The following is a 22,117-nucleotide window of genomic DNA, read 5'->3' as shown; positions in this document are numbered from 1 at the left end:
CAGCAGAAAGACAACTAGCAGCTACTGGAGATGCTGTGCCCTATGGCTGTGAGGCTGTCCCCTGCTCCATGGCCTCTGTCCAGTCTTTGGATCACAGAGCTTCGATGCTGCAAGGTGCCTTTCACTGTCGTCTGATCTCAAGGCGCTTGTTGTTGAGGCTTTGAACTTATGATTTTTGTCACGTTGAGAAAACTGTTATGTATCAGTGTCCTGAAACATGTTGTAATTTGCTTAATATTAGCTCTCTATTATTCAGGAATTCATTGCTTTGGAGGAGTCTTCCTTCCCTTGCTGTTTATGTCCTCCTACGATTAACACATGGGTGTTAGAGGAAGATTCCATCTTAGTATCGCGTAAATACTCCTGAAATAAACTTCTGTTGTAAAACACATCCTCTCATGGTTCTTTTCAGTCCCTGTTGTATGTGGAAAGTTTCTTGGTGTTTCAGGAAAATACTTAAGTTCGGTTAGTGGGAGTGACAGTGGACACTTTGTGGGTCAGTTTTCATCCTGCATTTTGACACTTTTCAAGCAGTACTGTGCTGTACCTGTGATTTCTAGGTTTTTCTGCATCACTTGTCATCTTCCTGGTTATTAATCACTTTTGCTGTTCTGACTCCTGACCAAAGATCAGACTCATCCTGTGAGTAGCCTGCTTTCATTGGGCAGCCTATTAAGTGTGGCACCTGCACCGGACCTGGGTGGCGGGGTTTGCTGGTGCCTCCATGTGCAGGATCCATTCCAGCCCCCAGTGGCTCACAGACATGGACCCCAGTACTGAGTAATGTGCATTACAATCTGTTTGTGGCAGTGTACCCTGTAGCCTATGTTCAGCATTTTTATTTCATAAGGCTTCTTTGGAATTTAAAATATTGTAAGTTTTTTTCTGACTGTTGGGTCTTGGGTTTTGAGTGTATGATTGCAAAAACACCTAAGGGGTCATAGATGTTGATGAGCTTTAGTGAAATGACAAATACAGACTTGGAAGAGGGAAAGATCATTTGTTTAAAGCCAGTAGTGATAATTATTTGTAGAAGTTGTGGTGATTTTCATCATGATTTAAAAATTATGAGCTGCTTTTGGCCCATATACTTAAAAGATCTTACCAGTGTTTCAGTACATAGGGTTTTTTCACTTTCGATTCCTATAGTTGAGACTTTCATGGCTCTAATCATTGGGTCATTGTTGTGAATTCCAATGTTTATAAAACTTATTGTAAACATTTATCAATGCTTTTATCTGCCCAGTATCTATCTGTATCCTGTATCTGAGGTGATGATGAGTAGCTGTGTACCGTAACTGAAATCTTTGTATCTTTCAATAGAGATGTTTATCTAATGCATTAGTATTCTCTTCTCTCCCAATAAAAAGCTATTATTAAAGATTTAGTGTATCCTACATTCTATAGCATTCTTAGTCAAAGAGATAAAAAATTGATTTGTTGAAATGATTGTGCTGGAAAGAAGAATGAAGCAATCTGTGTAACCCAGCCCTGGAGATGATTCTCAGGCAGATGATCAGTAGACCCTGGAGTGGAGGGGACTGTGTGTGTTTGTATGGGTAACTGGGGTGACTGGATTTCCTAGAGTACAAGTGGACTGCCAGATCTCAAAGGGGCATGGTAGTCATTTTGAGAGACTGCATTCAGAGCACATGGATCTTCCCGCCTTTTCCCCATAAAATAAGGGCTCTCCTCTCTCTGCCATCTTATCCATCTTTTCTCTCTGTCCTTCCCCCTAAAAGGACTAATAATAATGAGTGTTCTCAAACTTTAAGCCAAAGCAAAACAAAGTTATGGAGGATTATGGGAGAGCTTGATCCTGTTGTTTCCTTCCAAATTGAATCCTGAAGACTAATGACATCAACTGAAAAATAATTACATAAAAACATTGACAGTGCACGCCCTTCCAAGTCCTAAGTGGGATAGATGTTCTGTTCTTGGCGGACCAGCTCTTGTGAACAACTGAAAGACATGGTCAGTATAAAATTACTAAACATGCAGTGAGAACAGGTGTGCTGGGCTCTGAGCAAGCTCATCGGCCCAGATGGGCCACCACACCCTGGTGGAGTACTGTGCACACCTGGCTCTGTGCTACCTGCCTTCCATGGGCACCTGCCTTCCACCCTGTGCCTTACGTCCCCCTCATGTGCACCTGTCCAGGTGCATACTTGCCTTGCATGTGCACCTGCCCTCGTGTGTGCCGGCCCCCTCCTGTGTGTACTTGCTGCTCCTGACTCCCTTGCACACCTGCCCCTGTGCATACCCCCTGACACATGCACCTGCCCCCATGCCTACTTGCCTGCTGAGCTCATGGCTGCAGAGACAGCCTCCAGACTGAGGAGCCGAAAGGATTTGGTATTACTGTTCTGAAGCGCCTAGGAAAGGGTGAAGAGGTGCTAAGAGATACATGGAAATAATGATTGGGAGAACATGGGGGGAAGGACCAAACTGATGGGAAGGTGACCTCTAAGCTCCATGGGGAAATTTTATTTATTTATTTATTTTTATTTAATTTATTATGGGGAAATTTTAAAAAATATTTGAAAGATGATTTCATTAGAAGTAAACTTGCCTGAATTTGCTAATTCATGACATGTTATTTTCATAACAAATTTAAATGAAGCATTTTCTTATGGCCAGTTGCAAATAAGATGTAGCCTTAACTTTTGCCAGGTAAGTTTTTAATCCTTGCTTTTAATATCACTAACATTTTATGTTGCCTTGTCTAAAATTATGAATGTATATTAAGCACTTTATGGCTAGTAATAGAATTTTTAACAGGAGATATAATTGTCTCCAGTGTTTATTTGATGGCTTATAAGGATTGTTCATAGTTCTTTTTTTTTTTTTAAGATTTTATTTATTTATTCATGAGAGACAGAGAGAGAGAGAGGGAGAGAGAGACAGGCAGAGGGAGAAGCAGGCTCTGTGCAGGGAGCCCGACATGGGACTTGATCCCAGGTCCCCAGGATCACGTCCTGGGCCGAAGGCGGCGCTAAACCGCTGAGCCACATTGCTCAGGGCTGCCCTGTTCATAGTTCTTTAAATTGTTTTTTTCCTACTGGTGATTTGAGTTAGTGAAGGGTACATTGGTGTTTCACTTATATTTGACATATTGTATTTGGAATGCTTTGACAGGATTAAACGAAATTATGGATAGTTGGGGAATAATTTCATAGTCTTGAGTATACATCTGTAGATAATCTGACTGCAACATGCAGATCTGTCTTGTTCCTCTTACAAATGGGTTCATTTCTGTCATTTATAAAGTTAGACAACGGTTACTTCCTTGGTGATTCCTTGAAACTTCTGTAACCTTCACTGATGAATAGACCCCTTATTAGGTGGTAGACATGGGGAGTGTGAATTTTTTCTTCTTTCAATCAGAGGAGACTGTTTTGCTGTTCAGGGTATTTCAGCCTGGGAAGAACTGCTGGAAAAACTGATTCCTAGTTGTGCCCTAGTAAATGCTTTCAAAATATTTTTTTAGGCAGCTTGGGACCAGGGAGTGTTGAATAGCTTGTTAAACAGATTTTTAAGAGGTAGAACCAATTAGCACTACTGAGTAGGGTTTAAATGTTGACTAGATTCATGAGACTATGCTGGAAAATAAATTGCAAACTTGAGTTAAGTGTGACATTTTAAATACGCCTTTGGTCCTTAAAAATCACTTTTCCTGAGCTGGAGATGAACCAGCTTCTCTCTTGTTTTTCTTGCCTAGTCACCAAGCTTTAGAGCACCAGGCTGGCCCCCTCAACACTCAAACATATTCCTTTTTTAGAAATAAAAGTACCTGGCCTCTATGATACATAATGGTGAGTCATCCAGTGGATATTAGAGAACTCTAAAAACATGCTTCAAGATAAGTTTTTCATGTTGTTCCAGAGCACAGTCTAAATTTGGACTCCTTTGAAATTGAAGTAAAAGGTTGTATCCTTGGTGTCCTGGTGGAACATTCTGGTTGGTGGTTCTCTGTATTGCCGTGTAGCGGGCAGGGTCACCCTCACCTGGACGGAGGCACTTGGGTTTACTTGCATTTAGTTATAAAGTGGTGGCCTATCATCTGTATGTCAGTAACCAGCGTCTGCTGTCTGAGACTCTTGGACCTAGAGACTCCCAGCTTTGTTATGCCAGTGTGAGCCAATACTGCTTTCATGCTGGGTAAAATCTATGGTTAAAGTTGTATATGAATGTTTAATAATATTTGAGCAAATTGGAGCATGAGTGCTTGGTAGTAGCAAGATGTCTACCAAGATGTGGGGAAGTCATGAGATGAAAGTTACTTGGCCAGAGCAACCTAACTTGATGAATGGGAACTCCATAGTATTTTATGGGATGCCAGTTTTGGTCTTTCTTATGTGTCTAATTACAATGTCAAAATACAAGAAGTTGGTAAGTCCCGGAATGTATTATACCCCTGTTTCTACCCCACCATTTCAAAATGCAGTGTATAGTATTTAGCAAGGACTGCAGACATGCTGTCCAACAATTAGTAGGAGCAGGAAGGAGTTTTAAGAAAAAGTAAAAGTTACCAGGTGGTTTTTGTTGGTGGTTGAGGCCCTAGGTGCAAAGAGAATTGCCATTCTTGCTGTGTTACTGTGAGATTGTAAATATTTGTGTCATGAACTTTGTTTAATTCACTTTTATTGCCTGCAGTCCTTGGCACTATATCTGGCATGTAACTGGCTCTTGGTTGTGGTGTACCTTTGAATCTGTTTTTAAAAACATTGTACCCAAGAGTGTATATAGCACAGTCAATGCTATTTAATCCAAGCAAATTGTGTTTCTTTCGTTGTTAGAATTTTTGAATTTATGAAGAAAAAAATGGGCATCAGGATTTGCATTTGAATTTTTATTTAAAATAGATTCCACATAGAATTCCGATTGAGTAAAAGGGGATATGAATGCTTTATAAGGAATACTTCAAGGAATTATTGTTATTTAGAAATGTGTTACATTTTGTGGGGTTTCCTGATTATTAAAATGATGTATTTTCTTGTGAAACAATGAGAGAAAGAGACATAGGGGAAGGGGAGGAGGGAGGAATAATTAAAATAGTAAAAAGAGGCATTGCCTTTCTTATGGGGATAAGTGCATTTTGTCATTGAAATTTTTATTCTGCTGCTGAGCGGGATCCTGGTTGGGCTGGGAGCAGACCCCGTCCTTTTAGTTTGGTGCTGGGAAGCTTGAATCCATCTTTGCTTTTTTCATAATTATAGCCTCACTTTTCTCCTCACCAGCTGAGAAGTTAGACTGAAACATCAGGATGGACTATAATTTCTGAGATGTAAATACAAATTTTACTTAAAAAATGCTTTATTCCTGGCTTCTGCTAGCTGATCCAAAATAAAAAGTTTAAAAAACATTTTTGTTAAGAGGACAAAGTGTGCACTTGTTGGTGTTTAGTAAATCTTTGTGATGCAGTTTCTGGTCGTTTTAGAGCCATCAGGGTACCAGCTTAACCTTCATGGCCAAGGATGTTGTGCTACCTGCTGTTCTCCTTGTCTCTATCACTTATTTAATAAGTGTACTATTATTCTCACTCCACAGATGAGGAAACTGAGGCACAGAGTCATTAAGAACCCCAAGGTGAGAATTGGTTAAGGGTGGGGTGATTTGAACCTAGTTCCTGGTCCCTGCTCATAACTGCTCAGCCAAAACTTTAAATATATATTTTAAAATTTGTATGTGTGTGTGTGAGAGAGAGCACCTGTGTGAGGGTAGGGGCAGAGGGGGAGAGGATCTCAAGCAGGCCCATATTAGGAACTCAGCATGGAACCCCATATTAGGGCTTGACCTCATGATCCCGAGATCATGATCTGAGCTGAAATTGAGATTTGGAGGCTTCACCGACTGAGTCACCCAGGTGCCCCTGCTCAGCTGGAACTTTTCAATTAAACAATTCAGTAGATATAAGTTAATATGATTTATTTATTTTCCATTCCTTACTCAGACTATAATGTTTTGAAAGGTGTTTCCTATTTTTGAATGCTCTTTCTGCCTTCATTTTTATCCTTTTCCGCTGCACTGTAGCTGATAGCCCATAAATAGAGTTTGTGAAGAAGAGGAAGGAGGCTGTCCCATCAGTAACTACTTCTAGCTCCACCTCCACCTATCAGTGCTTTTCAGCCTTTCTGCTGCAATTCCTCACCAGTAACAGGTCTGTCTTGTGGATTCAATCCTATGTTGCTTTTTAGCCTGGAATGTTTGAGTGGGGAGAATCCAGTGATGTAGCTCAAGCTGAAATACTGTGAAATGAATACTTTAGCACACCCATGCACTTGTGTGCACATTACATGTATTTTTAGCAGTTGAGCTTTGGCTCATTGTAGTGAAAATGTTTTTCCATGAATAATTCTTTAATGTTGGTCTTGGGCTTTTACTACAGATGTTACAAGATTGGCTCTGTTTCTCCCTTTGAAAAACTCATACAAATTGCCAGTTTGGTGTGAGAGTTATGGAATCACATTACTTTTGAATTATTTTTATTTCTATTTTTAGTATTTTTCTCTATCGCAGTAGTACTGTAAAAATGTGTCTCTGTGAAGTTATTCTCTAGTGAGTATATTGGCCTATGACTTACAGTCTTTGTCTACATTTGACCATCATCTAAAAGATTGGGACTTCTCCTACAGTTTAATGAAGCGCCTAATATTCAGTGTTATCTTTATTATCAAATCTGGACTAAAATCACTAGCCCAACTGCGAGTGGAATGTAGTTGAAATTTTTATCTGTTCCCAAGCATCCGGTATTTCTGTCGAATTGGATTGGAGAGGACTGCTAAAGGGTTAATCCCGAAAAATCCCAGAATAGCAGTTCCTTTTTATCCTAAGTAAGGTATGTGATCTTGGACAATGTTGGATAATTCCCGTCTTTGCTTGACACGTGACCAAGGCACTGGGTAGACTTACGTGTGAGTACTGTTCGTTTTCATGCTCTCAGGAATGTATTTGGTGCTTTTTCTGCCATCCTAGGCTTTTAAGAGGTCTGTAGTTCATTTGGGATTGCAGAGAGCTGAGGTGCTGCCATTCTGACTATGTTCAGCAGTTCATATCTGGCACAGACGATTGGCCTTTTTTGGTCAACAGAAGCTAGTTTACATAGTAGTTAGTGAATGAATCTATGAAAAGGAAAGTTACGGGTTCGATCTAATATAGGCTGCTAATTTTGAATTAGAGGGAGGATGATCTATTTAAAGAGATTCCTTCCTTTATCTCCAGGGGTCTTTGCTAACACATGGCCCTGATGGGTTACTTGGTAAGAGTGGGGAGTGCACTAGGCAGGCCCATCCAGCCAGTGGGAAAACCCACTCAGTTGTGTAAGGAAGCCTAGTGACAGACACAATATCAAGTTTAGGCAATCTGAAATGAAAAAAATAAAGTCAGCAATTACACAAATATTTGAAAAATTGGTGTATATCTTTGTTTTTAAGAGATTATTTTTAAAAAGTGTGTGCAGAATGTCTGTTCCTAAAGGAGATTCAAGCCAGAGGAGAGCTTGGTGATCCCTCCCTTGAAGCTTCATTCTTGGCGCCTTCCTATAGACACACATGCTTTTTGTAGGGTGGGGTATTTGCATTTACTCAGGTCCTGTCTGTTTAAATGTTTCGGGCACATGAAATTTCAGCGTAAACATTTCTTTAATTTGCCTTCTCTGTCCCTTCTTTATTCATTTGAAGACCCACCCAGATGCCTGGGGCAATGATTTATGGAACTTCCGATCTTTTATGAATACCTAGTTCCCCTGTCTTGGAAGAACTGACTAAATTTTAAAAAATCCTCCTCAAATAAAAGTGAATGGTTGGCCTGGTCTGCTCTGAAGTATCTCAGGACAAACTTACATATACACCTCTCCATTTGACACCTATGGCTTTTAGAAAGAAAGCCAGATAACACTGCATAGTAATTCAATCAGTTTGTATCCACACAAGTGCTTCTAGGATTTCCCTGGTGAATTAGGTAACAATGCCCCTTTCCTGAGATTGACACATCTATAATGAACTAGGCCAGTCAGCTCTCCTGGAAAGGTGGGTTGTGGCAGAGAGAATACCCCAGCTTCTGCAGGACTGCTCCCCTGCCTCAAGAAAGGTGCAGGACCTGGGAAGCGCTGCTTCCATGGTGTGTTGACCATGATGCTGCGTTGACCCTCAGTCTCATCATGCATGTCTGCATCTGGGTCCAACCCCATGGGGCAGGGTCCATATATTAAAGTTGTCATATCCTTTATTGCCAATTTGAGCTAATTGGCAAATATGTATGTTGCACTGGCATCCACAGACTTTAAAATGACTTTTCTAGAAATTAGAAGTAATTGTCCACAAACCACTTTCTGGCCCGGTGGTGTGCACTTGGAATTCTTCTGCCACCATTTTGAAAATGGGCCTAGCAAATTGTCCACTTATTTTCATCATTAACACATAGAGTATAATTTACAATATTCTCAGAAATGAGTAAATCATGGAATGAGCAGAGAAGTCCATTCTGATGAAGTAGACCAAACTCAGGACTTAGAGAAGTCAGCCACGTCAGGGAAGTTGTAGTCTGGAAAGGACATTTACTAGTGGAGAATTCTTGAGGTTCTTGACACAGCTTTCCCTTTTCCTCAGAAAGTTCGTGTCACACCACGTGTTTTTTTTTTATGAAAGACTTGCTTTAGTACCAGTTTTCACTAAGAAATCTGAAGAGGATTTTGGCTTTTACAAGATGGTAATTGCTTCTTTGCTTTACACCCTTTCAGTGTATGAATGGTTTGCAAAGCATAGTTTATTCCAAAGGTGAAAGAGTGATCCTGGTTAAGGACAGATGCCATGTATGTCATCATTCCTAGCAGCTTATGAGATTTGGAGAATTCTGGGTATTTTAGAAAGTTTTCCACTGGTGATAGGAATGAAATGCTGGGAAATAACTCAGAAATCTTTGTCAGTAGTTGCTCTAATTACAAGAGTGCAGACTTGGAGATTTTGTGTAAGTTGCGTTTCTGTGCAGCTTCTATTGGAATAACGATTTTGAATTAATATTGATTGGCACATTTTTGATTAAAAATATTTTATACAGTCATTAAAATAAATACTGTAATAATCATGACACAGTTCACTATAAAGTTCACTGAGCAACAAAACAGTATTATTTGCTTCCATTTTTGTTTTAGGATAAAGTATACAGTGGGCACACATACACAGATTAAAAAGTGCAAGGATAAATTACTAAATTTAACTGCTTATTTGAGGGTTAGTGGAATTTAAATTTACTTCTAACTGATGATAAATTGGCCAGATTTTCTGTTTATATATACTTTGAAAATATGAAAACATTAAAAAAAACCCATTTCCTTTTATAAAAGTGGTGGACTTCTGAGGCTGCTTTAGCTCTTTCATGTTTAAGACAGTATTTTCAGATGATGGACTCATTCACTGTTACCTCATTTTCATGGTCTAAAACAAGAGATGTTACTATATGTCATTCAAAAATGCTCTGTAGCCGGTTAGGCAGTCATGTGCTTGGCAAGTGTAATACTGATGGCACATCATTGACCTTCAGGTTTTCTAACCTCAGCCTTCAGAGCATCTTATCTGACAAGGGCTTCTTTTTTATTATTTCCATGTACATCTGTGTGGCTAATGTATGTGAAACTGGGGAATAAGACTATACCTACATTCTTAGAGGCTCCACCAATACTACCAATACTTAATGGTAACGCAGAGGAGGATGCTGAACTTGGGAAGTCATAGTGACCATTGACTGGGTGCTTCTTTTTATAAAAAGACTTTTGAGAGAGAGAGAGCACGTGCACGCGTGTGTGTTCACACACACAAAGTGAGTGGGGGTGGGAGGCAGAGGAAGAGAGAGAGAGAGGAAAAATCCTGAGCAGACTCCCTGCTAAGCGAGAAGCGTGACCGGGGGCTCTATCCCACGGTCATGGGATGGAGCCAAAATCAAGAGCTGGCCGCTTAACTGACTGAGCCACCCAGACACTCCAACTGTGTGTTCTTTGATGCACTTGTATAGACTCCATGCCCAGAGCCTCACCCTCTCTGACCGGCCTGTCTTACCTTCCCTGTGCTTTCTTGGTATTACCAAACAAGAACATTTGTTCCATGGGCAGTTGTGGCTTGCCCCAGGCCCAGTAAGCCATCTGCAGGTTCAGGTGCTATGGCTCTGTCCACTCAAGTGTGGAGCATCCCTGCATTATTGCATACATTATCCTTTTCACCCCTTCCCTCTGAAGTTCCTTGAAACAGTACTTGCCTTTTTTACTTCATGGCATGTGTGTGATTTTATAAATAAACATGACTTCTGTTGTTTCTGTCATTCAATTTGCTTGTCTCTGTATAAGCAGGAGGGGGTAGTTTATTTTCCCTTTGTTTTTCTGCTCTCACTTTCATTTTCTTCTTTTTAAAAGATCTCTCTGTTTTTTAAAGTAATCTCTAAGCCTTACTTGGGGCTTGAACTCACAACCCTGAGATCCAGAATTGTGTGCTCTACCGACTGAGCCAACTAGGCGCCCTTCGTTTTCTCTTTAAGGTCTGTAAATGGAAGTAAAGTAAATAAGGCACATGTGTGATGTCTCGGTGGCAATCTAAAGGTTTATAATCATCATTTTCTTCATTGTTCTATTGGTGCCCCACAGCTGGACAGGTGGGTAAGGGTGAGACATTTAAAGACTTGATTTATTTTTAACTTACCTTTTAGGTTGTCTGCTATCTCTAGATATCTTGATAGTAACTTGATTCAAATTCAAGTAAAATCCCTGTTTCAAGAGACTTATTTTATTCTGGGAATTCTGCTGTGGTAAACAGTACGCACGGGCATATGCTGGAATATTTAGGCATTGCCGGTGGCAGAGTTGGCAGTGTTAAATAACTTCTGGTATATTCAACAGGGAAATACTGTATAGCCTCTACAGACAATGATTTAGAGAGGTATCTTTTTTTTTTTTTTAATATTTTATTTATTTATTCATGAGAGATAGAGAGGCAGAGACACATGCAGAGGGAGAAGCAGGCTCCCTGCAGTCCCCCATTGTGGGACTTGATCTCGGGACTCTAGGACCACGCTCTGGGCCGAAGGCAGGTGCTTGACCACTGAGCCACCCAGGCGTCCCGAGATGTATCTGTTTTTTACAAAAAGATCTTCACCACTAAGTGCATATATGCATATGTATGGAAAATATATTTAAATAATGTTAGAGGGCAGCCCTGGTGGCTCAGCGATTTAGCGCCGCCTTCAGCCCAGGGCATGAGCCTGGAGACCCAGGATCGAGTCCCACGTCAGGCTCCCTGCATGGGGCTTGCTTCTCCCTCTGCCTGTGTCTCTGCCTCTCTCTCTTTCTCCTCTCTGTGTATTCTAATGAATAAATAAATAAAATCTTAAAAAAAATAATGTTAGATATCCAAAAAAGTTGGAAAAATTGTACAAAAAATCCCATACACCTTTCACCCAGATTTCCCAAATGTTAATATTTTACTACACTTATTTTACTTAGTTTACTCATTTTACTTATTTAGTTTACTACACTTACTTTACTTATTCAATTAATATTTACTGTACTAGTTATTCATGTCCCCTTCCTTCTATATTTTATATCTATTATCATCTAAATTTGTTTTCCTGACACATATGTGATTAAGTTGTACACAGTGCCTTTTTTACCTCCAGATACCTCAGTGTATATTTCCTAAAACCAAGGACATTCTCTTACATACCACAGTACAATGATCAGAATCAGGAAAATTGTATTGATGCAGTGTATTATCTAATTTCCACACCTTGTGCACATCTTGTCAGTTGTCTCTGTAAAGTGCTTTACCTGGTGCAGGGTTCATTCCCCGGTCACATAAGAGTTTTGTTGCATAGCTCCTCAGTCTTTAATCTCGAAGAGTTGCTTGGTTTTTCCTTATCTGTCAGGACCTTGACAGTCCTGAAAGATTCAAGCCTAATTCATTCTAGCTAATTGATTGAAGGTTCCTCAATTCGGATTCGTGTGCTCTTTCCCCATGACTAGATGTGTTAGTCACATCTAGTGAACAGTATTCATTTCTACTAGGAATGCTGTGGAAGGGATCCCTGGGTGGCTCAGTGGTTTGGCACCTGCCTTTGGCCCAGGGCGCGATCCTGGAGTCCTGGGATCGAGTCCCGCGTCCGGCTCCCGGCATGGAGCCTGCTTCTCCCTCTCCCTGTGTCTCTGCCCCTCCACCCTCTCTCTGTGTCTATCATGAATAAATAAATAAATAAAAATCTTAAAAAAAAAAGGGAATGCTGTGGAAGTGAAGCTTTGTTCTTTTCTGTGCAGTTTATCAGGAGGCACAAGCTCTGTCAGGTCATCACTTAGAATGGTTCCTACTATCTTCTTTGTAGAAGTAATAATGTTTCTTTTTGTAACGAATGAGGATCTTGTGGGGATGTTCTTTGAAACTATAAATCTCTCCGTCTCATTTCTCATTGTACTTTCACTCATTAATTTTATATCTTTTGATGATTTTTGTGTAAAATATTACTCTGGTGTTTGCCAAATGATAATGTTCTAATTCCTTCACTTATTTTACTTTTATTAGTTGGAATCCTACTGTAAGAGCCCTCTTATTTATTTATCTATTTATTTATTTATATATTTATTTATTTATTTCAGAATAGGCACATGGATTCTATGTTATTTTTATTGCTTATTATCATTATTGTTTACATTCAGATGGTTTCCAGGTTAGCCAGTGGGAGCCTGTTCAAGTTTTGACTCCTCCTGAGCACTCATTGAGCATTCCCTAGGTTTTTCTGAGCACTTCCTTTTTTTGTTTATTCTATTTTAGTTGGTGGTGGTGTGTGTGGATGTGGAATTTACTGGATTTTACCTAAATTTATCTATGTATTTGTGTTTACATAAATTTTAAAAACTCTGAGCCTTATTTAAATGTTAGTGATGGTTACCTTTGGGTTATGGGATTACAGTATTTTCTTCCTCCTCACCAAAAATGGCCGTTTTGCATGTAAATATTACTTTCACTGGGGGGAAAGGCCTTTTTTAATAGCAAAAATTAGTTATGATTGGAAATCATGTACTTCTGAATGTCGCTGAAATTATTGTGCATTTTATACCTTTTTTTTTAGAACATTCATGTTTTTCAGGATACATTATATGTAAAATGGAACATTGCCACTAAATGCTGGATTAGTGAGTTGAAATAATTTTTCTACCTTTAGAAGAGGTGATAACCTATAAGGTATAATCCTTTCTTATGATACATGAGGCATTTGGTGCCTGGGAGGTTAAGTGACTTGCCCAAGTCACAGAGAGTGAATTGAGAACAAACATTCTTGCTGAGTCCAGTATTTTTAGATAATCCTAATTATTGTTTTCATTTTTTAACCACCTTCTAGCTGCAGGGTACCATATGAAGTGCCTTAAGCTTAAACTTGCATGTGTCATTCATTGGGTAATCTAAACACTTTATATGCAAAGGTTATCAAAGTCCATTTGGCTGTGGTTAATGATTAACAACTTTAAGTGACTCTGAATTGGCTTCATGTTAGACCATAGTCATGAAATGCTTATCAGTCTACTGCTTGGCACTAATCTTGTAATTATACTGTTATTTTGTATATTACAAAAACATAATTGGATTGAAAGAATGGAGGGCTGGTATATTTGTGATTATTTAAATTTGTAAAATTTCTCTGGGATGAAGACGGGCCTACCAGGAGAAAAAGTCTCCTTGTACACTGTTAAATGACACCTATAGAATGTCAAGAATGCCTTCCCTATCCCGACTCAGACTTGCTCTGACTCCACTCTCCTACCCTCTCAAAGTACCTTGTTTGGGTTCATTCAGTTACTGTGGTGGTAGGCACACACATGTATGTGTTGAGATACTTCCTGTCTGTCTTGTCCCCATCTCTGTCCTTAGCTCCAGGCATAGCACCTTTCACACAGCAGGGGTGCAGTAAAAATGAGAATGTCCTTTTCCCTGTCTAGTGCTATCTTGTAGAGGTGAGGGTCTTCTGGATCCTTCTCCCTTTCTTTTTTCTTCTCTCGACTCCCTGCCTGCCTTCCTTGCTTTCTCTTTTCTTCTTCCCTTCCTCCCATCTTCCTTCCCTCCCTCCTTTCCTTCCTACCTGAACATGTAAAGACCTGATTCTTAAAGCATTTGTATGGCTTTTGGTTGCAAGCAGTAGAAACTGTCTCACTAATTCTGAGCATCTCAGATGGTAACAACAGGATAATATTTGTCAAGAGTTTTGAAGGATCTGAGCTTTTTTACCCTACTTGCAAGCTAAAAGATTGGTCTGACACAGTTTGACACATGTGAAACTTCTGGGTCAGAGACAAAGGACGTTTATTATTCATGGTAGTACTAGTTGTCATGATATCAGCATTTTTTTGCACTAGTACTCTAAGACTTGATTCCCACAGGGTGACACAAGGAAGGCCAACTGACACTTGTATACACAGGGATTGTGTTACAGGAGAGGAACCCTGAGTTTAGGGTGTCTGAGTCTTTTGTACTGGATTGTAAGCATGGCTGTTCTTGGCTCTGAAGAGAGACACTCATTGCCTTCCAGGATCATAAGCAAACCTGCTCTTTGGTCTGGAGGAAACACTGTTTCTCCCTTCCAAATATATTTGCTGTAAAAATACCCTTGTAATGATAGTTTGGAGCAAAGATCGTGTCTCTGCTTACATGACGTATAGAATTGCAAGAGACCTCTACTAGGTCTCTACTAGGGGGTCTACCAGCAATATGCATTGTGGAAATTTAGAAAAGAAATGAAAAAAAAAATCCCTGCAATCCTGCCATTTTAAGATAATGGTTAAAGTTTTGAAATACATACCTTTAGTGTTTTATCTCCATAAATATGGATGTTTGTATATGGCATGTATTTCATAAAAGTTAATACATTCTGACTTGATTTTTTAGCTAACACTCTATTATGCCCATTTCCCTCTCCTGGCTGCCTAGATTCATCTTTGCCTGATCTTCTGGTCCTTTAGACCCTACTCTCTGCCTAGCACTTAATTGTATGTATAGAATCAGAGTTTTAGAGATTTAAAGAGATTTCAAGGTCATTTGTTCCAATCCTTTCATTTAAGGTGTTAACTCTCATTTAACATTTCACTGAGACCTTCTGGAAGCCACAGCACAACTTTAATATAGAACTATAATGGTGGGAGTTTGGGGCACTGTAACAAGTGTGGATTAGCTGAATTGCTTGGGTGATTCTACTCTTGATATTGTACCGTAAGAACACCTTTGCATTAGGCTAACTAGGTTCTGTACTTAGAACCTCTTGACCCTCTTCATCTTGCTCAGTCAAGCCCACAGCCGACTACTATGGACTGAACTCCAAAACCCACTTTTGCTAATACCTCTAAGCTCAGAACCCCTCTGGAATCAGATGGGTCATTGTGGGACTAAGTGGCACAGAGCCTTGGATGTGTTTGCCCAAACGGGTTAGTCTTCCAATCAAACTCAAGTCTTTGTGAATAGTGGCAAGATAGTTCATTCCCAGACATGTACTTTTTTAAATTTATTAAAAACTGTGGAAAAATCTTTTCTTGAAAAGTACCCTCCGAAACGATTACTCGAGGTATTAAATATTCATTATTTCTAGGTTCCATTAAAAACAGTTAAGTTAGTTAAATAAATTTCCCATGATTAAAATAATTCATACAATTAGATTTTAGATTATTAAGGCGGAATTACTAAATAGTCTTTGAATGGTGTCTTTTGAAAGGCACAAAGCCATCTTATCTTCTTTCAAAAAATATTATTCTTTGTTGAATGGTTTAATCCTATTAGTTCTTGGAAAATTATAATGATGTGTTGCCTTCAAACAGTAGAACAAGTTCCAACTTCTTTCACTAAGAAGAGGCTATTGCTACTAAGGATTATTTTTGCTCTTGATGTCATTCTATTGGCTGGACTTTATGGAGAGGATGTTTGAGAAGCTTGCTGAGGCTGTGGCATTATTCTCATCACCATCTCTTTATTTCTGCCACTGCCCCCTTCCCTGTATCTGAGAGCCAGAGATTTGTGCAGTGATGGCCAATTCACTCCCAGGGCTGTGCTGGCCTTGAATAGAACCTCTTGCCATTTGGCATCTTGAAGCATATTTTACCTCTGGTCCGATCACTTCCCTTGCTACGTTTTGGTTTCTTAAGTTAGATGTCATGCTGTACTATTGTCCAGACAGGGAGTTGTAGAGAAGGGCTTGGGGTCAAGTCCAGACCTCCTGGAAGGAGAGAACAGGGCCAGCATTGAGGTTCCCAAAGTAAATGGCTGTGATTGAGAGGTCGCCTGAGGTAGTGTTGCCCAGGGGTGAGAGCTCAGTTCTCCGCTGACTGACTAGAGCAGGGTCTGTCATAAAAGCAGCACCGCGGCCACTAGCTATTGACTCAGAAATCTGGCTTCTGTCCCCACCCCGTCCTACCATAGGGCAGGAGAAGTAGCCATGGCATAGTGTCTTCTGGGAGCCAGATACGGTGTCCTAGGGGCAGTGTGTATTGTGTCATTGTGCCAGGTGTCCCTGCCCTCACGATTCCTCACTGTGTTCCGAGGACGCTCCTGCCTCGGTCAGGACCCTGCTCCTCTGGTGCATTCCTTCCCACCCTTGGCCCTCTCAGCTTGAGAGTCACTTGCTGAGGGGTTTCTCTGACCGCTTGACAGGACCTTAGTCTTTCATTGCACTTCTCACTTGAATTCAATACCTGCCGTGTCCGGTCTGTGTTTTAGTTTCCGGCTCCCCTGTGGGTGCAGATGCCGGTCAGGGGGTATGCATCATTCTTCAGGTCTAGACTCCTGGGGCCTGAGACATGATGGCACACTGTAAGCGCCCAGTGCCTGTCTGAGGACTGAGCATCGTGGGTCGACCTCGGATTTGGTGGACAGGATCTGCAAGTAGAGGTCGAAGAAGCTTCCAACTGTGGAGTTGTGGGGGAGGCAGACATAAGTGCAGTCAGCAGAGGCCGTGACTGAAAGCTACTGGGTTTTGGGGTTCAGGACACGGAATAAAGCTATGGTCCTTTTTTAAAAATTTTTATTTATTTATGATAGTCACACACACACACAGAGAGAGAGAGAGAGAGAGAGGGAGGGAGAGAGGCAGAGACATAGGCAGAGGGAGAAGCAGGCTCCATGCACCGGGAGCCCGATGTGGGATTCGATCCCGGGTCTCCAGGATCGCGCCCTGGGCCAAAGGCAGGCGCCAAACCGCTGCGCCACCCAGGGATCCCAAGCTATGGTCCTTTAAGGGCATTCTTCTCAGCTTCTGCTCTGCTGTGGTTCCTGATGGCAGGTTACACATTCAGTTAAGGCGGCTGAACAAATCCCCTGTTTACTGAGTTAAGTTTTCCTCTTTATTGTTAAGTGACTGAGGTTTGGCTTTTTCAAAGTTAGCTGAAAACTCATTTTCTACATTTAAAGGATGTTTTAAAAATCCGTATTCTTTCAGGGATAACTGTATCAAGAAGGAAAACTTACTTCTGATCTGCCGTTTATTTTAGAGAAACTTAAGATTTTGCTTCTATTTACCACACCACAAAAGTATAGTAAAAGTTGAAACTGTACCTAAGCTGTAGCAGTTTTTAAAGATTAAAACCTGTTTTCAAATAGGAATTTTAATACTGATTTGATTACAAAGAAATACATTGCATTTTGAGTGTCATACTTTGCTCAGGTCATGTCCTGTAGTCTTTAGACTGCTGTGTTTGGCTGCATTATTTGTTATCTTTGAGGATTAAGCATTACTACTCTGATAACAGAACCTTTTCCTGGAGGGTAAGAGGAGCTGTGGTCTGAGGTGATGCCTTGGAGAAAGGGAGAGGTCCATTTTCATTGCTTCACTTAGATTTACCTTGAAAATCTATATATTTTTTAAAGCTTTCTTTTCTTTTCTTTTTAATTATTTATTTATTTATGATAGTCACAGAGAGAGAGAGAGGCAGAGACACAGGCAGAGGGAGAAGCAGGCTCCATGCACCGGGAGCCCGATGTGGGACTCGATCCCGGGTCTCCGGGATCGCGCCCTGGGCCAAAGGCAGGCGCCCAACCGCTGCGCCAAGGGATCCCTACCTTGAAAATATTAATGAATTAGTCCTGTTCATTTGTTAACTCGGAATAGCTCATTTTCTTAAAATATAGATTGTCTGCAAATCACAAGATCTACACTAATAAAAGAAAAAACACAGAAGTGATTGGAGGTCTGGACCCAGAGGACCTACCTGGCCCTCAAATTTTCAGGAAAAAAGAAGACAAAAATAAAAGCCCGGTTAATCATCTTGTGAAAAGTAGCACATGGCCAGCCCAACATTTCCAGGCAATTTGAAAGCCCTATACCAAGCTGAAGTAATTTAAAATACCATGGCTAGTGTTGTGAATATGTTTTCCATTCTGGTCATTTTATAATTTTTATTAATGATTTTATTTGTAATTTTTAGGAACTACCTAGTCAACCCACAGGGTCATAAGAAATAAAAAGTCATTGTTTTGAGTCTCTAAGTTTTGGGATGGTTTATTACACAATAATTTGATATCTGATATACCAAGTACATTTGTAACTTTTTTTTTGAACAGAGTAACCAAGTTTCCTTACTCTATTCACCTATACTTGGCATAGAATAATTTACGTATTTCCCAAATTCTAATAGGTTTTGAAAGAATAACAGTTTACTACATTAGAGAATGCGCCATAGGCTATAATAGGCAATTTGAAGAAAGGGTTTCCAGATGGCTTTGGGCACTGGCAGCATTTCTGTAGCATGTGTTGGAATAAGTCTGTAGCTTCCAAGGTGATTACTTAGAAGGTAACCATGCTAAAGTCTTCATTTTGTGATCTTTGTTAAAAATAAAAATAAAAGGAAAAGAACAAGCTCCATCCTTAATTTCCAGAAACATTTCCCTTCCAAGGACTGCAAAAGCTTTGCAGACGTTATCTTAATTCTGACAGCATTCTTCAGAATCAGTTCACGGAGGTGACATTTTTCAGAACATGTTTCCTGGTCAGATATTTCTGGCTTTGTACTTAATAATGGAACGATATGAGGACAAGGTCTTATATTAAAATTACCTTTTTATGTTCTTAGTATAACAAGTAATAAATTCTAAGAAACAATCTTGTTAAAAATTTTGTTAACCATCTGGTATGGCTCTCCAAATTCTCAAGAACGTGGATGAGTCATGTTGGGATGTTGTGACCCACCCTCTCTAAGAGAGCCAGGTGCAGGAGCAGCATGGCCCTGTCCTCTGTGTGCCTGGGGCTCTGGGCCAGGGAACGTCGCTCTTCCTGGACACAGGTGCCAGCTCTGCACTGGGCTGACGCTGGTGGTGGTGGGGAGGGTGCAGGCTGCTGGCTGTTGGGGAAGCACAAGGACAGGAAACACAGTTGAAGGAGGACAGTGCATTCTAGTTGACTGTACACTAAAACTGTCAATTTTTTCCTTTTTGTTATTTCATTAGTGTTACATTAGATGTGCCTCAGAAATCAATCTGGTGCTTTAAGTAAAAGAACTGCAGCTCTTTTTCTAGGGTCTTTATGGATGCCTTGAATGTTTTTAGACCTTGGTGAAAGTACCAGAACCTGCCAATAGCTATAGACTCTAAAAGCTGATTATGCTTTTTATTCCTCAGGAAATGCTTGTTTGGAATTTTATGTCTTGTTTGGAGCCAAAAAAGTGTCATCTGTGATTGTGCTACTACTAGATTTTGTCTTGATCTCACACAATAAAATCCTAGTTTTGAAGGTTCCAGGCTAATTTTTTACTGCACTGGGTGGTTTGGAGCCAATTGTGAAGGAGGGCGGGGATGGAGTTCTGGTTTGCTAGCATGTGGGGTGCACAAGAGGAAGAGGAGCTGCTCTCTGTTGAGGGGCACAGCAGTGTGTCCCCTTCCTCTGTCTTTATGATTGCTGACACCTTAGGCGTGAGCAACGTCCTGATGCCTCTGGGCTACTGTATGAAGATGGCCATCATAAGGTCAGTGTAGGGTGGCGTGTTGTATGGGAATGTCTCAAGGACAGTGAAACACGTCTAATGAGGTAGAGATTTGGAGAAATGGAGCATCCTTTCAAATGAGATTTGTGGAAGAGGATGTCTGAATGAAGACTGTTGTGATGAGCCCTGTCTTCCCTCAGAATGCCTTTTGGATGTGTGAGAGCAGAGGTAAGCCAACGGGTGCAGGTTAGCCTTCGAGTGATTCTCAGGGAGCAGTGTGTAGAGTAGTGACCCTGACGTGGCAACTTATTTCACCTCACCCTGCCTCAGTTCCCCCACCCCACAGTGGGGATAATCGTAGTACCCACTCAGATTTCTAAGTGATTAATTCACTTAGTATCATGTAGTGCCTAGATCAAGCTGTGATGCCACCTAAATGCAGTGTATGTCTTATTAATGACATTCGTCAGGAGTATTCATCACGCTTGTTAGAAGCATAGTGGACACGGTTTTGCCTGTCCTTAAAATGTTCATTTCCAAGCTTTTTTTCCTGCTCTCTATATTATCACATGACTGTAGGAGAGACAAATGTCAGTATTTGTGGTGTAAAGGGAAGTGCCTGTGGATTAAGGAGGGTACAGGATTTTGTTCTCTTAAACTACCAGCTATTGCCAGAAAAATCCAAAGAGCATCCTTTGTAAGCTGCAGCTGCAGGAAGTGTCTGCTTGGGGGTCTGAGCTCTGAGTAGGTGGAGTGGACTGAACATCCATCACATGCCTCCTTTGCTGTTTCTTTTGTGGATTGGAAATTCTTTGGAAAATAGAACGTGTGAGAAACAAGAGAAACAAGAATTAGAAATTCACCAGCATAATGAAGCAGCTAATGGTTTCATTTGGAGGTGCTCACAGCAGTAGAGCCCAGTTCCTCAGCATTTGAAGTAACCTTACAATTAAATATGCTGTTTGTTACAGTTGGTTCAATATGAAGATCTATCTTGTATCTGAAGTTCATTGGCCAAGGATAGAAGGATAAAAGCTTCTGGCAAAAATAGGAGACTTCAGTGGTAGTTGTAATTAAATCTAACTTACAAGGAACTGTGTACCACACTCTGTAACCCATTAATTTTTATTATCTGAACACTGTGTTGTTAAAAGCACAGCATCTGAGAATTCCTGGTGTTCTAGAACATACCAGTTTTTCCTTTTAAAATGTACTCTGCAGAAGAAGGCACTTTCTAAAAACTTAAACATGTTGTTCGCTTCATCCAGATTCTGGCTGCAGCCCTGAGTACTTTGCATTCTGTGCACTGAGCTTGCGGCCAGGCTCTCCAGATGTTCCTCATCGTCAGAAGCTGAGCTCCATCAACTCTTTGTCTAACCCTCAGGCTCTCCGGAGTCTCAGGGGCCCCCCTTCCCTCCTGTCCTAACCTCCAGGATGTCTCCGGCTGCTGCTTCTCGTCTGGAGGCTACGATTTGGAGTGTAGCATTTTGAAACCAGTTTATTATATGTTATTACTGAGTACCACCAAAAAAGAAGAAAATAAAGCTCTCTAAAATAGAAGTACCTATCTGCTGTTTTGGTATATATCCGTTTAGACTTCTCTCTTTCTATTTATGTTTGTATGTTTGTGTGTAATTACATAGAAGCATATATAATCATATTTTACATATATTGTAAAGGGGTTATTTTGCAGTACAGTTTTATCACTGGTTTTCTCCAGCAAGGAACAAATTACGGAAATAGATCACAAAACTAAATGTAAAACTATAAAACTTCTAGAAGGAAGCATAAGAGACCATCTTTATGATTTTGGGTTAATAAAAGATGTCTTAGGTAATATACAAAAAGTGTGAACAACACAATAAAAATTTGATGAATGTCAAATTACAAATTTTGCCTTTTAAGATATGCCATTAAGAAATGAAAATACAAGCCACAGGCCAGGACAAAATACACGTAAATCATGTATCCCATAAAGGACCTGATTATAAGAACTTATACGGCTCAAGAAGACAAACAACCAATAAAAAAAAATTAGCACAAGATTTCAATAGATACTTCAACAAAGAAGATAGAGGAGGGGCGAATAAACACATAGGCACATGTTCAGTATCATTAATCACTAGGAAAGTGCAAATTTGAACCACCCTGACCACTGGCCTACTAGAATGCTGTAACGGAAAAGGTGGATGCACCAGGTGT

The 22,117-nt window shown here is 40.4% G+C and overlaps 1 protein-coding gene and 1 long non-coding RNA gene across 2 annotated transcripts in view; both read left to right on the top strand.

Moving 5' to 3' along the window:
- The window catches only part of TRIO (trio Rho guanine nucleotide exchange factor), a 351,672-nt gene that overhangs the window by 36,048 nt on the left and 293,507 nt on the right, over positions 1–22,117 (top strand).
- LOC111093863 lies at positions 3,941–21,475 on the top strand. The gene is made up of 3 exons (XR_005383635.1): positions 3,941–5,589; positions 6,034–6,160; positions 21,184–21,475. It is a non-coding gene; the product is annotated as an uncharacterized LOC111093863 (long non-coding RNA).

Source organism: Canis lupus, chromosome 34 (assembly GCF_011100685.1).
Source record: "Canis lupus familiaris isolate Mischka breed German Shepherd chromosome 34, alternate assembly UU_Cfam_GSD_1.0, whole genome shotgun sequence".
NCBI lineage: Eukaryota > Metazoa > Chordata > Mammalia > Carnivora > Canidae > Canis > Canis lupus.
The sequence above is the reverse complement of the archived record's forward strand: the minus strand, read 5'-3'. Positions and strand labels throughout refer to the sequence as shown.